This window comes from Poecilia mexicana, unplaced genomic scaffold (genome assembly GCF_051168715.1).
Source record: "Poecilia mexicana isolate PSO_F unplaced genomic scaffold, ASM5116871v1 scaffold_5, whole genome shotgun sequence".
Classification (NCBI taxonomy): domain Eukaryota; kingdom Metazoa; phylum Chordata; class Actinopteri; order Cyprinodontiformes; family Poeciliidae; genus Poecilia; species Poecilia mexicana.
Window position 1 is genome coordinate 11,050,166 of NW_028263374.1, and position 15,319 is coordinate 11,065,484.

Genomic DNA, 15,319 nt, shown 5'->3' on the forward strand with positions numbered 1-15,319 from the left:
GCAACAAAAAGGGGAAGAAGCGGATAATCTTCAGAGAGGCAGTGCAGCAGATGTTAGACAGACTTAGTTGTCAATAAAACTGCTGTCCAGAAAGATTACAATGAGTCTGCACAACAAGAATAAAGACATGGGATAAAAATATTCTGAGAAAAACATAAATAAAGACTTGTAAAATCTGTAGCATCAATGAAACTGGATATTTAAATGCAAAGTACAAAAAGATATATTATCTTTCTCTGACTTCAAACAATGCTGAAACCCTTTCCTATTTGAGGTCAGCTAGAATAACAAAAATTATTTCTGTTTTCTACACTTAACATGTAAATATTAAGGTTTCAACTGGATATCGGTGTAGATGATTGTTGTGAGTTTGCTGGGAGTGTAATCCCAGTTGTGACTTTAGCTAAACTGTAAAGTAAACAACAGTGTTTACTGAGCTACCCCAGCTCCAAACAGGACATTCCTCTAAGCACCATGGGACGTGTGTCCAGGAAGAGGATACACACACAGCCTCTCAAACACATACACACACAGCACAACTAATAGCCACTAAATCCTCAGTAAAAACACATTTGCCACAATCCAAACAATTGGGCGTATTCTGAGAAATCCACCGTGCAAATACTTCACACACAGGCTTAAGCTCACAAGACGGGAAAATCCACATGTGTAGAGTCTTATACAACTTCGGGATGTGAAAAAAAAAAAATCATGTTCTGCCATTACTGGAAAAAGCAGCATGCTCACTCTGTTTGTTTTTATTAAAATGTAAAAAATAATCTAGTAATTCAACCTGCTTAATCTTTCAGTGTATGTTTTTTCAGTAATGCACTTTTTGAAGATACCACTATATGCAAACTAAGCCAAAAGACCAAAATTAATATAAAAGTTTGGTTTATAAATAAAAATGCGAAACATTAATCCAATGAGAAATGCTGTGCATTATTATTATTTAGATAAGCAACAAAAATCTGAGGAACTTTGCTTCACATTTAACTTGATCTTGTTATCATCTTCTTTGCATCTTTTCCCTTAATCAAAAGCCAGTAGGAAGCCTGTTGTGGCCATCTGCTTCAAGTGTAAGTGCCAATAGCATCACTTTTCCAGAGATAATGCTAAACAAACAAGGAGGCATTCCTCTAGTTTTGATGTATTTTCAGAGGACTCTTAAAAAAATTGTAATCTAGTGTTCTTATTTTTCTATAAAAGCCGTGTTTAATCAGGGTGCATGAATTTTGCGTTCTGCCCTGCTGAGAAGTTGGTCAAGGAGGTATGCAAACCGATGACAAATAGTAACTGTGGAAAGGTCAGAGAGACATAGGGAAGGACCATCTGGTCCAATCAGAGCTGAGAGAAACCCAACTGTGAAACTGGCCCTGAAACATAAAAAGACCATCTTGCTTTGTGTCCCTTCTAAACATGAAGATGCAAAATAGCCCAATCTGATAGAAAATTATTAGATAACAGTTTGTCTTGCAGTTTGCTTTAGGTCCAAACATAACTGCTGTGTTTTTCGCAACAGGAAATATTTACAAACAGCAGAATTTATAATGAAAAGCGAGAAGTGACACAGCCTGTTTTCTGTTGCTGCACACTGCAGCAACAGTCAGTTACACCAGTGACAATCCAAATACTCTAGAAATATATGAACATGCGTTATCTTACCAATGTAAACTATGCATGTCTTACAATTACATCTAAAGTTAGTTCAAAATGCCGCCACTCTAATTGGAATACATTTTTTTTACATCAGAGAATAGATTTAAAAATACTTATGCCGACTTGTGTGAATGTCCTAGCTTCTCTGTGTGACCTCTTCAGTTTCTTCAGTGCGCAAAGATCAGCTGATCAGGATGATAACTGAGATTTACTTTTAGCTTTCTACCACTTTTAAAAGCTCATCTTCTTTTAGTGCTTTTCATACAGAGAGAGCTGCTTTATTTTATTTATACAGGCACAATGTTCCAGTGTTCTAAGAGTATTTTTGTCTTTTTAAAGTTAATTTGTTCTTTATTTATCCCTCCATCCATCTTCTAACTTAGCTTTCCTTGGATGGTCGGGCAGGGCATGAGGCGGGGTACACATTTAAACATTTACTTAAAATATAATTTCAATGTACAAAAGAGGGAAAACTAGAAAAATTAAGCAAAATCATAATATTAGACTATGTTTTTTTTCAACTTCTCATTCATTTTACAGTAAATTTATTTTAGTTCTACTACGTGACCTCCAAGCTGCAGCTGTTGGGGAAAAGGGCCATACATCTGAGTCTGAATTATTTTTAGTGCAAATGAGTCGCAAAATGCAAGGAGTCCAGGTACTATTCCTGCAAAGCAAATATTGCATCAGCCTCTTAGCACCTTGCTTCGCAGCTGTTGGCATATCAGTGTTTGTGCTGATATGCCAATTTTTAGCCACAATGTACGATAGCTAAACATCTCCACTCTGCTCTCATCCGTCTAAAGGACACTGCTGTAAGTCTTATGCAGTTTATTCCAAAACATTTTATTTTTGTGTTCTCCAAGACTTTTTTTTCACATGCTTGGTACGAGGAATTGCTGCAAAGGTAAAGACTTAATCAACTCATTCCTGTTGCCATATGCTATATAAATAAACTTAACAAAATGAGGAGAAACTTCCTTCTGCTTATTTTCCCCTAAAATCTTACTATTGAAAAAGTCCATTTTTATGAATTTCTCCGTCTGGCGAGCTAAGTTAGGTCTGTAGAGTTACCTCCGGTCTTTTGCAAGAACATAAAAGTGCTCATGAGTGGAGCTCACATTTTTGAGAACTTTAAAATAAACATTGCTGTTTTTTTAAAAATGTGAAACATCATAGGAACCAAAACTCACTTTGATGTAAATTAAAGCCACTCTTTTTGGGGATGAATGAAAGATTAACACTAAATAGCATAAGAGTAAACTTTAGACATTTTGATGGGAAAAAAACCTCTCCAGTTTCCCAAGAGGCCCCCACTTGGTTTCTAATGAGTGTGCGTGAGTGGACCCACCCTGGTAGTTTATGCCAATGTTTATACTCTCGCTTTAAGCTTCACTTTGCTGCTTTCAGAAAGAAGTTGAAGCAAAAATCTATGGAAAAACTCCAGCTCCCATCCTGTGAGCAAGTAGCTCATGTATTTAAAGAATGTATATGAATCTGTCAGCAACGGTGCTAAAACAGCGTGAACTTATAAGTGTGAACTTATCAGTGAACTGAAACCTGGCTTAACTGAATACAGAACTGGTTCTTGGAAGGTATGAACACAGACACCATTTGTCCACATCTGTATGCTGCAGACCTGCAAACTGATTAACAAACTTCTGCTTTTCTAGAGAAACTCCTATGTGGCGATGACCAGCCGCTGGACTGCATTTGATTAGCATCAAGCCACTTCTTCCTCTTTACTTTCTGTGGAGGCAGTGAGGGTTCTACTTAGTTTCATGCTAACTGTTTATTTTGGCTTAGCCTTTATAAATAACGATAATTTGTACCGTAGTATTATTTGGTAATTAAAGTCAGGTGTACATCCCTCATAAAACAAACCAATAAGTACCAGATTATCTTTTAAAACATTGTCTTCCTCAAATATAAAACCTTAGAATTGAAAGAGTGAGGAAACTTGTGACTATGTCCAAACTGAATGTTACTAGTAAAAGTAAACTAATGTAAACTAAATGCTCTGCATACTGTAATAACATCATAAGACTTATAAAACAACAAATGTAGGTTGTGTAACAAAGTTTTTATAAGGTTGTTTGAACATGGATTTGAGTTTGTCTTGGAGTATAGACACTATTTCCTTTTAAATGTTGAGTTTGTGGTATTAGTTGGAATCATTAGTCAACTTTCTGGTTACAAGAAGGAACTGGGTGGTAGTTTCACTGGTCTCTTTAACTTCACAGTAACTTTATTCCTCATTCATCAAATTATCCTGGTGTCTTTAGGACTGTAGTAATTTAAAACAAAATATGGGCTTGTTTTGACTAGAGCAAACCAGCTAGTTTGAATAGTCTGTATATTTCTCAGGATTAAAATAAGTTTATAATCAATGCAAACATTAATTGACCTAGTCATCATTTAGTCAATCAGTATTGATTACTGATTTTCAATCACAAAAGAAAAAAAAAATACAATGACCAACAACAAATGAATAAATAAAAAAATACTACCAACACTAATCAATCCACCAACTTTTAACACACGTCTCTGGTCCAACACGCCAAAATCAAATGGCTGAATTGCCTCCAAAACATGTAATCAAGCTCAATAGGATCCTAATAATTAGCTAAATATTTGCTACTGGTGTGTTAAATTGGAGATACCTTTAATAGTTGCATGTCACAGGCCATCGAACACTGAATTTTGACATACATATCCACAAGACGCAGCTCACAAGAAATCCCAAGCATTTAAAAAGTTAAAGGGGTAGTATTATGTTTTTCAGGAATATAGCATCATTTTATAGCACAATCAAGCAGCTGTGTTACCTTCGGTTATAAAAATGTTATATGTATCAAATATGACGTAAGAAATTTGTCTTTGTAATTTAACGCTTTGACATTGGGCCTCTGTTGCTTTAAAAACTCCTGTTCTTTCTGAAGCTCTGCCTTCAGGAAGTCATCACAACATCAGTCCTGTATTAACCCTTTAACAACATTTTTACCAGCATTACACTGAGAAGTATCTCCAATCATGACCAGTTCCACCAGCTGTTTGCTAATTGCTGCTGGCTAGTCTGAAGGAGCTGAGCGAGGGAGCCGAGGGGAAGGGCTGCTCTGTGAGGCCGAAGCTCAGAAACCTGGAAACTGCAGCTCCCAAGAGGAGCTGCGTCTCGAAGGCAGTGCTCAGTCAACCCAGGCGTTCTGCACAGCTGAATGGTTGCCACGGGAGGTTAAATGATTTCTCAAATATGCATGAATGAATCAAGGGAACACCGCAGGTATGTTTTTGATGATAAAATAACATAACATGATGCACAGCTCAAAAAATGAATTTTAACACAATACTGTACCTTTATCAGCAAACAAGGATAAATACTTAATTTTAATTCTAAGTCAGGAGTTACGACAAGTTGCTGACCTACAAACAAAAACATTTCAAGCATTTGCTAATAAACTTATAATCAATGCAGGAACATTAAAAGAACAGGAGGTTATAAAAAATAATCATTGTAATATATATATATATATATATATTTTGCTTTACATTAGGTTTCTTGAACAAACAGAACTAAAAATAACATCATTAACTCCAATCCATACAGTGGATTATAATTTCACTGTAAAGCCTATGAATTGCTTTGCCAGGCATTTCTAGAGATAATAAGCACCAGTTGTTTCTTTATTGCTGGGATCTTGACGTTTAGACAGCTTGAAATGTGGGGGGGGATTTTGCCAGTGCTGGAATATACCAACTGTGGAAAACTGTGGGAAGATATATGACAAACTAATGAGTCCTCTAAAAACTGTTGGAGGCAGCCTATTGCCATGAGCAGATGGAGGTGCATAAGTGGGCCATGCAGTGGGCACATTTATGTGTGCGTCTGTGTATGTTTGTATTCTAAGATCTAGAAGCTATGCCATGCTGAGCTGAGCTGTGCTGTGCTGAGATGCAGACTTCTGTTTGAATTAGGTCAGGGTAGGACTGAAGAGCTGGTGGTGAAATAAGCAGGACTGGATGTCCAGGACTGAGCTGGAGTTGCAAAATGGTATAAGTTTCCATTTTTCGAAAGTTGAAAACTCTGCTGATCAACATTATGGAGGATAAAGTAGATAAATTAATCCACATTTATTTAAAGCAATTCCTCCTTATTTACTTCTCATTTCTTCTGTTTTAAAATGCACATCTCCACTTATAGATGTGTCCATACAGGAAGCCAGAATAAAGCTAGTATGATAAGTCAGTAACAGGAACAAAAATAGAGTGCCATAAGCCTCATTCATAGGGTATTATGCTCTAATCAGAGGCTGAGAAAGAATTACAAGGCGAGGCACAGTAACAAAGTGTCCTGTTCTTCCAAATGACAAAAAAGTGTAAGATGTCATCATTGATCTAGTCAAAAAAAAAAAAATCCTGACAAAAGAAAACTTAAACAACTAGAATGCCTGTATTTTTTTTTAGTTCAAACTGAAAATGATTGTAGCAACTTCAGGGTAGTTCTTGCAGAGAAAAATGGGAGGAACCAAAGGGAAAACAACTGAAATCGTGAGGTGAACCATCACTGTGATATAATTGGACGAACATGACAGTAAACGATGGGGTAAGAGGGAGAGTTAGAATGGAGAAAGAAAAAAAAGGAAGCCCAGAGAGAGCGAGAGAGAGAGAGAGAGAGAGAGAGAGAGAGAGAGAGAGACAGAGAGAGAGAGAGATGAAAAATAGATGAAGCAGGGCAGCTCTCACACTGGGAGACTCATCTGCTCCACAGAGGTGGCTGTTTCTCCTTTGTCTGAACGACTCTCAGATATTTAAATTCGTTTGATGCCAACTCAAAATACAAACACTGAATAATTAAGAAGTGATAAGAATAGAAACCCTTATAAAATAAAGTCTGTTTGCATACACACGGATCTTCAACTCCAAGTAATTTCTGAACGGAGCACAATTTAATGAAAAGAAGTTTTGGATTCAGACTCCCTGGAAATGCAGAGAACTGCAAAGAAAGTTATTCATGTGCCATAGGAGACGGTGTTACAGCCAAGTTTTCATATAAAAATCCCACAATTCTTCCTGTTCAAGGAAGAAAGAAATGACTCAAGGACAAATCTGTTCACCAGAAAGTGAAGAAATCCTGGAAACAAAAGGGACCAGCACAATGCAAACGTCTTCAAACCTCTTGGACTTTCTTACATTAGAACCACAAACACTGATTCTGAATCAGATTTAGATAAAGCCAAGTCTTGGTCTCATCTGACAAGAGGCTTGTTCCACATATTTGCTGTGTGCCCTACATGACTTGTTCCAGAGGGCTTCATTGAAACATGCAGCTCTTCACTAAAGGCCAGATTTGTAAAATAAATTACTAATAACTGTTAACCTAAGCGGTGGATCTCTGCGACTCCTCCAAAAGTGACCGTTCTTATCTGATCAATGCTTGCACAACCTGTAAAAGCGCATTCCTTTGGCAGGTTTGGTAAAAATGTGAGTATTCTTGAAAGGCAAAATGTCATGTTTTTGAAAATAATTATGAAGGGTTTTCTTTTTTTCTGAGAGCCAAACCTAAATACTGTACTAGAAAAAAAACTGCAGCCAAGTTTATTTAATATTTAATATAATCTTCCCAACAAAAACATGTCCCATTTTTATTATCTTAGACATCCGCAGAGTCGATAGTCCATAACATCCATAAATGTATATGAAGTAACTTCCCACATAAACACTTGCATGCAGAAAAAAAGGCTTAGCAGGAAGTTAATAAAGGTGGCAAATTAAGGAACATAAAATACAGCGAAAAGTTGTGAGTATGATTAAACAATTGAATTAAATTGTTTCTATTTTAACAATCGCCTTGTTACCAGCTCACAACTTGTATTTCATAAAACAAAGTTTCCTTCTTTCTAGGATTTGAATTAGGAGTGGCATTTACTTCCCCTTTACAACAGTTTATGCTCATCAAAATTACAAACGTTTTAGATTTCTGTCCCATTAGCCAGTATATGTGATTTAAAAGATGATAAAAGAACACACTCAGTAGAGTGAAGATCACCCTGTCAAACAAGCATTTGTGATCTGCTGTCCTTCTTGTCATGGAAAAAGAAAAGAAAGGAAAATAATGGGTTCTCTTTGTTCATTCATAGAGGAAGGGAAGGAGATGGGAGCAGCGGAGGCAAAGGTCAACGACAGGAAAGCGCAGAGGGAACAGAAACAGACATCTGATGCAAGCATTTAGCCAGAGAGAATACACAACCGAATAAAAAGAAACAGGACAACAATTTCAGCCACGGTACACTTTGTGTGGTGAGCCACAGAAACACAAGCACTCCTCGTTCCAAATCAATGAAAGCAGCGAAGGGCAGGGGCCAGTGGGTCACCGTTTGACAGAGTCAGGCAGGCCGCTCCCATCAGCTCTAACGATTTTAGATGATTACACCTCGCCTACTTTCACCCTCCTCTTCCTCTCATGGCTTCCCCTTCTTTGCTCCTCTGTCTCCTGTGTGTTCTTGCCGTATATTCTGGGCAGAAAATGCCAAGGATTTTTCCCTTCCCTGGTCGCAGCATGAGAACATGTGCTGCTATTTAAATGTCAGAAAAGTCAACATGGTTCATTAGCGCAGTTTGTCGTCAGAAGAGAAATCTCACAGCCTGCAGCCGAGTGTGGGAACGCTTTTGAAATGAAGCTATTTCCAGGCTCCGAGATAAAGAGATCAACATCTGATGAGAAGAAACTGCAACAAAGCAGCGGGATAAATGGAAGTCAAACACTGTAACAGAGTGGGACTGCCTGTGCTAAGAATATTTCTATAAGGCTTAAGGTTACTGCAGTCGATGCAACATTAATAACTGTGTAAAGAATTACATGATGTCAGAATTTGAAATAAAAATAAACCAGATCAAAAAATATTCACATTAAGCTGACAGATGCAGAGACGTCCCTTCACTTTTTTCATTTTTGTATTACAAAATAATTCATTTTACTTGGATTTTAGGTCTCAGATCAACACAAATTAACAGTTAATAATAAAGTGGAAAGAAAAAGTCACGGTTTTTAACATTGTTGCTAAAAATCTTAAACGTGTGTTGTACATTTGTATTCATTATCCTTTACACTGGTGCCCCTCGATTGAATGCAGCAAACTGCCTTTTGAAGTCGCCCATTTAGCAGTATAGCCCACCTGTGTGTAATTAAATAGTTAAAGTAAGTGCAGCTGCTCTGTGAAGACCTCAGAGGTTTGGTAGAGAACCTTAGTGGAAAAAAACAGCTTCATGAAGACCAGTGGATACAGCAGGCAGGTCAGGAATGAAATTGTGGAGAAATAGGATGAGGTTAAAAAAAAAAACAATAAACAAAGCTTTGAGATGCAGGAGGAGTTGACAGAAGCACTATTAGTTGGGTATTTATAAAATCTAAGCCAAGCCTGGCCAGAACTGAGCTTTTTGACCAACATGCAAAACACTATGCGAATTGGAAAACCGACACTCCAAAACACCGTTTTTCCCCACCGTGAACCATAGCAGTGGCAGCATCATGTTGGTGGGATGTTTTTCTTCGGAAGGGACGGGGAAGGGAGTCATTGTTGAAAAACTAGGCAAACCCTGATGGAGGCTGCAAAAGACTTTCCTTACAAAAAGAGACCATGAATTTCACTTGGGTTCTCATAATTTGTGTGCTACAAATGATGTGAGTCACATGAAAAAGCACATAGATACATGTGGATTCTGAATATTTCAATGTGGAAACATATACAATTCCACATGTGTATCATATGTGATACGTGTGATAGACATAAATTAAAGAGAAAAAATAAGTGGAAGTTTAATAATGATTATGGTTAATTATGGTTATTTATGGACAATAACCATGAAGCTAACAACAGAATGGTTTAAATCAAAGCATGCTTATGGATTAGAATGGTCCAGTCAGCATGCAGCTCTAAATAACATTTGTGGCAGGACTTGGAGATTGAAGTTCACACACGCTCTTTGTGTGCGGGGACACAATTTTACACATCTTAGTAAGTAAACATTTCCGTCTCTAGATGTGCAAAACTGGTGGAAAGGTGATGAAAAACTAGTAGACATGATGTCTGCCACTTCACTTATGCACCACGTTGTCTTAATCTATCACATAAAGTCACTTAATGCACGTAATTCAGTGAGTATGAACACTTTTGAAAGGTCCTGTCATTGAAGCATTACAAAGGTTTACTCAGTATATGCACAAGATGCAATGGCAAAGTCTCTTTTTTTTTTTTTCTTATTCTCCAACCAGCATCGATATTGCAACCAACAACAATTTTTACTGACTCTAACTCTGATGACAGTTTGGTCAAGGGCACGGTTCAGGTTCTGTGTCCTCATCCTTGCATAGCGAACATCCTAATTTTAGACTGAACTCAAAGGGCTGCGGGATACGTCGGGATTCCTATTCTACAGCAAACACGGCGTGAATCTGGGACACCGAGCAGGTGACAACAAAGGCTACCTAGAGCAGGTCTGGATTTCTGGCAGCAGGGATGCTGCTTTATGCTGCGCAGGACACAAAAGACAAACAGACACGAGGATAATGGCTGGGGGTGATTAAAATAGTAACAGAAATTAAACTAAAGAAGGGGGGCAGATGAGGATCTGAGTTGATTGCAGTTAAAGTGCTGTTGCCCAGTGTTGTTTTGCTAATCCCCATCTGTTTTGATTACAGGACATGTCCTTTTTAGCTGGGGATTATCGGTACAAATAAACACATGCCACAGAGATTCATACCCAGCATATATTATTTTTTTTGCATTTATTATGTCACATGTAGACTGTTTTAAGCAGCTGTGACAAAATTAGTGTTTTTCTTTTTGCCTTTACTTCAGATATCTGATATTGTAAGAGATTTACTCCATTATTTTGTTCTTGGCCTCTTTAAAGCACAGATGAGTGTTTGTGATTAGAGCCACAAAGCATACATAATGTGCCGTTAGGAACACAGCACTTCATTTTGCATTTAATTAAATTTTGTTCAAACATGGCAGGTAAAATAATGGACCTTCATCCTAAAAGTGTGACGATTTTGCGACATCACTAACGACCCCTTTATGGTCGAAATGAGAGAGATACTTCATCAAATCAAACAAATGTTTGAACGCTTGTTAGTTGCTCTCTCATGTAAGCGGGTTGGATCTCATGCACAATGCACACATATGTACCCGGTGTTGGATTATTAATAGCAAATCAAAAACTTTGTTTCCATAGAGACTGTTTGAGTCCATTATGGAAAGTGTCTCCTGTTGTTACCAAGACAACAATCCAGCAATGGCAAATGAATGTGGTGCACACAGCTGAGCGATGGCAGCGAGCGGGTGATCTCTCCGCAGACGGGCTCAGCCCCGATCCAGGGGCAGGTGGGGAACTGGAACAATGACAGCGACGGTGTTGAAAGGATGGGAAGGCTTTTCATGTATGAGCACATAAGCTGGGCTCAGATAGGATTTTTCATTTAGTTGTAGAGTTGTTGCAAAAACGGGTTTTTGGGACACAGTTTTCAGATGGAAGGGACCTAATCATGCAGGTATAAACAACAGCGGCCAGGTTGCATTCATTTCTTCTTCAACAGTCTACATTTTAGCTACTGCTATTATGGTGTTGTGTATTTCTATTTATAAATCATTATGAGCAGAAATGCAAAGATCTGATATTTATGGTCCATTTTTGATCTGTATTTTTTTTTTTTTTTTTGTAGAGCAGAAAGCTCCTGACATTTCCAAATCCACCATGTCACGTGACTGCCAGAGAATGAAAGCTCAAAAAACAGAACAATTTTACAATACTACTTTCAGCAGTCCTGGTATCTGATAAGATCGACTCAATGTCAATTCGCCCCTTCGCCAAATCCATGAAATGTCTGCAAGGTGGGTTTGAATCAACATCCTATGACAGACGCCTAATTTATTACTTAAAGAGGTCGGGGAGAAAACAACCAAGACAGTAAAACCAACGTCTAGAAAACAGCCTGACTGAAAAGCTGAAAATGCAGTCCCCTTTTAGAGAGCTTCTTATGCCATTGAGTTTCCTCAGACTTACTGATACTGAAAATAGATAACTTGGAGTTTTTTCTCTGCAAGAGTGACTATAACAGGCCACACATCTCTTCAGCTTATGTCTCAAATGAAGTTTTTTGTCCTAATATCTTTAAAATAAATCTTAGACATGGTCAGTGAAATAAACACTCTTCTTGGGCTTGAGATTTTAATTTATAGTTGAATAAATCTTAGGGAAATGATAACTACAGTGCTATGAAAAAGTAATTGTCTTTTTACCAATTTCTTCAGTTTTCTTTGTCACACTAACAAGATCAACCAGCAAGTTTAAATATCAAACTGAGAAAATCTAATAAGAACAAAATAAATATTTTAAAATTAAGATTTCACTCCTACAGTAAAAGCAACCTAACGAAAGGGGGGGGAAAATCACTTTTCTAAATCATGAATTAGAACAACTGAGTTTAATTTTATACCCACACCTGATAAGTGTCAGACTTCAAAAATCAAGTAATCACCTAAATAAAACCTGACAACATTAAGCAGACTTAAAGGTAAAGGCAAACCATGGTGGCCGTGTTGCAAACAACTTAAGAAGCTTATTACACAATTTGCCACAATTTCCCTTCCTCTTCACATGTACTACCAGATTAAGGTAGGTCAGAAAAATTTCATAACACTAGACATGCTTCTGTTTTAACTTGGAGGGACCTGCACCTCACATGACTTCATCCTGGACAAACAGGGATGTGGGCGTGTTGAAAAGGTGTGACACCTTAGAGAAACATCTCTTGTTACTATTACAATATAAACACAGAGGTTAACAGAGCAAACAGAACTAGCGGCTCCTTTTAGCCTGAAGCTTTTGGGCTCACTGTGTCTTGAAAAATAAAATGCGATCATAATGACATCGGTCTGTGCAGTGGACATTGGAATATGCTGCGTTGTTGCATGAACAGAGCTCTATGTAGCCACAAGTCTGGTTAGGCTGCAAGCTTTTGTAAATAGAGAATCCTCTTAAAATGGCATCAGAAGGCCAAGTAAGAAGACTTGCCATGTTGACCTAATAAATAACAAAACCAATTCAATATGTGACATATGGATGATACCTTCCTAATTGTTAGAGGATGTGTGTTATATGACATTAAAAACAGTGTATTCTCACAAAGCATTCAACCTCAACACATGGCTAAATGAGCAAGACATTGTTAGATGCAGACTTTAAAACTACAACATCTGCAAGCTAACTGCTTAATTTGAACTTAAATATATTAAACGTTTTACTTTACTATTTATAATTATGATACAGAGTTAAATGTTCAAAAGGAAAATGTTTTTGAACATAATTCAAAAGGTAATAGGTTCATGATTTTTACCTTTCATGGTAAAAGTCATGAACCTATGTATTGATAGTAGGGCTGCAACAACTCCTCGAATGATTCAAGTACTTCGATTATTAAAAGTCCTCAAGGAAAATGTATCTGCCTCAAAGCTTTGTTAAATTACGTTTTATTATTTAGCGCGCGATGCTTCAGCTGGGTCATTATTTGTGTTGGTCAGCGCTCTCACTTCCACCTATGAGATGTTACTAAGTGCTAGCAGCATAACGTCCAATTTTCTGGGCTTGTATTGATTTTTGGGGAACCAATAAGCATTCCTACATTGACTGCCGTGATGCTTGGAGTATGACAGCTTCCAGAGAGAGAGAGAGAGCTTTCCGATTACTAGACTAATCGTAACAATAATCGATAGAGTACTTGATTACTTGAATATTCTTTTACAACAGCCCTAATTGATGGTACATCCTACTTAGTCAATGGATGTTCTTTGCAGTGTGCCTTTTTTGCTCCAATATGACAATGTGCAACATGGCAGAAAGGTTTTTTCTTTAGTGTTTAATTCTAGTGCTACAAAGAGTCCAGAGCCTACGTGACAAACACTGAAGCTAGAATCTAAGAAGCCGAGGGGCAAAACGACTTAAACAAATGCAAATTCGTTAAAAGATTTCTTGATGTTTTACTGTAGGTTGACAAAAGTAGAATTTATTCAACTACTTTATTTTAAGGTGTAGATTTAAATAAACCTAACAAAAATGTATGAATAAAATGTATTTACGACAAAACCTCTAACTATATAAGATTAATGTCAAAAGTTTATTTCAAAATTCTAATGTTTGCTCTGTTATAACGTCTTGTGGTCGCTTCAAGGAGGCTGTAAAAGTAAAAGGTTTCACATGACACACTGTCAACAAAATTCAACATCTGAAGCCCCACCAAGGTACACAGAGTCAGAAAGCTATTCAATAACAAACATTTCATTACTGTATTACATAAGATATTTACTGACCACTAACAGAATTTCAGGGTAAATTACCCAGAAAAACTTTGTGCTCCAAAAAGGTCACTCTGTCTGTAATAGTGCAAAGTGACACAATCTAGAGATATCCTAACATTCAATGTAATTTGATGAATGTGCAATATGCAATCTATGATTTTATCAAGTTGGGATGACTGCTCTGAAAATTTGATTTTAAATGAGTTCATGTGTGTAAAACAAGAAACGATTTGAGAGACTTTGTATTCTTATGATGACTACTGTTCCTTAAACGCTGCTCAAAACTGGGCAGAAATGTTTACAAAAAAGAAAGGACCAAAACTTGACTAATAACACATGATCTGTGGAAACACAGTCTACGGCTATTTTCGAGCAATTGTAAAACTAGGGTCACATAAAGTTATTGAAATAACCAACAGACACAGATGTAAAAATAACTCGGCACCGCTCAGTGTAGAGTTGTTCAACAAAGTATACGCCTGTGTGAGTTTCTCACAGTACGAAAACCATGACTAAAAATGGCAATGTTTTCTGGTGTCATGGTATTTACAAAAACTTGGTAAAGCAGGTTTTTTATTTGTTAACAGAGGAATCAACACTGATTCCTACTTCTGCTAAATTCATGCAATTTCTTGATTATTAGAGTTATAATTTTGTCTAGAACATGTCTTTATTGTTATTTTGAGAATAAAAAAGGTAGATGGCCTGGTATGGCACCTTATTTAGTCCAAAGGACATTCCGTCATTCACGCACACATGGTGGTGAGCTACATTGTAACCACAGCTGCCCTGAGGCAGACTGAGGCTGCCATACAATCAGGACCACCAGCAGCAGTACACAAATGGCAATATATCGTTTACAGGACGAACTCCTACATTCTGAGCCACTGTCATCCTTAACAATAACATTAAGTACACCCATAAATAGAATAAAAACCTGTGATAATACTAAGTCTGCTTTCAAGTAAAAGTAGATGGATCTTTGTGGTTCTTTTTATAATTAATATGAAATGAATTTTAAAAAGAAACATGGATTACAAAAGCCAAATACTATGGATGATGTCTAACTTTAGCCCTAAAAAACTTTTGCTGACATTCTTGAACCGCACAAAACAATTCAGAAGGAAGGTGGAAATTGCCCGCCAGCTGAAAGTGAAGAACTGCATTTGTCTTTCTTGTAAGTGAGCCAAACATGTAGTAGCCCTCTTTCAGCCAGCTGACCAGCAGTGTGAAGCAACAAGTGTGAGAAGTAAAACACTGCCAGTCAGTTCAGCACTTTGTCTTCTTATTAAGAGGCCTTAAAAACATAC

At 37.3% G+C, this 15,319-nt stretch overlaps 1 protein-coding gene across 1 annotated transcript in view; it reads right to left on the reverse strand.

The window, feature by feature from the left end:
- camk1b (calcium/calmodulin-dependent protein kinase Ib) overlaps positions 1-15,319 on the reverse strand; it is a 43,274-nt gene that overhangs the window by 17,577 nt on the left and 10,378 nt on the right. The gene's annotated exons all lie outside the window — the stretch shown is intronic.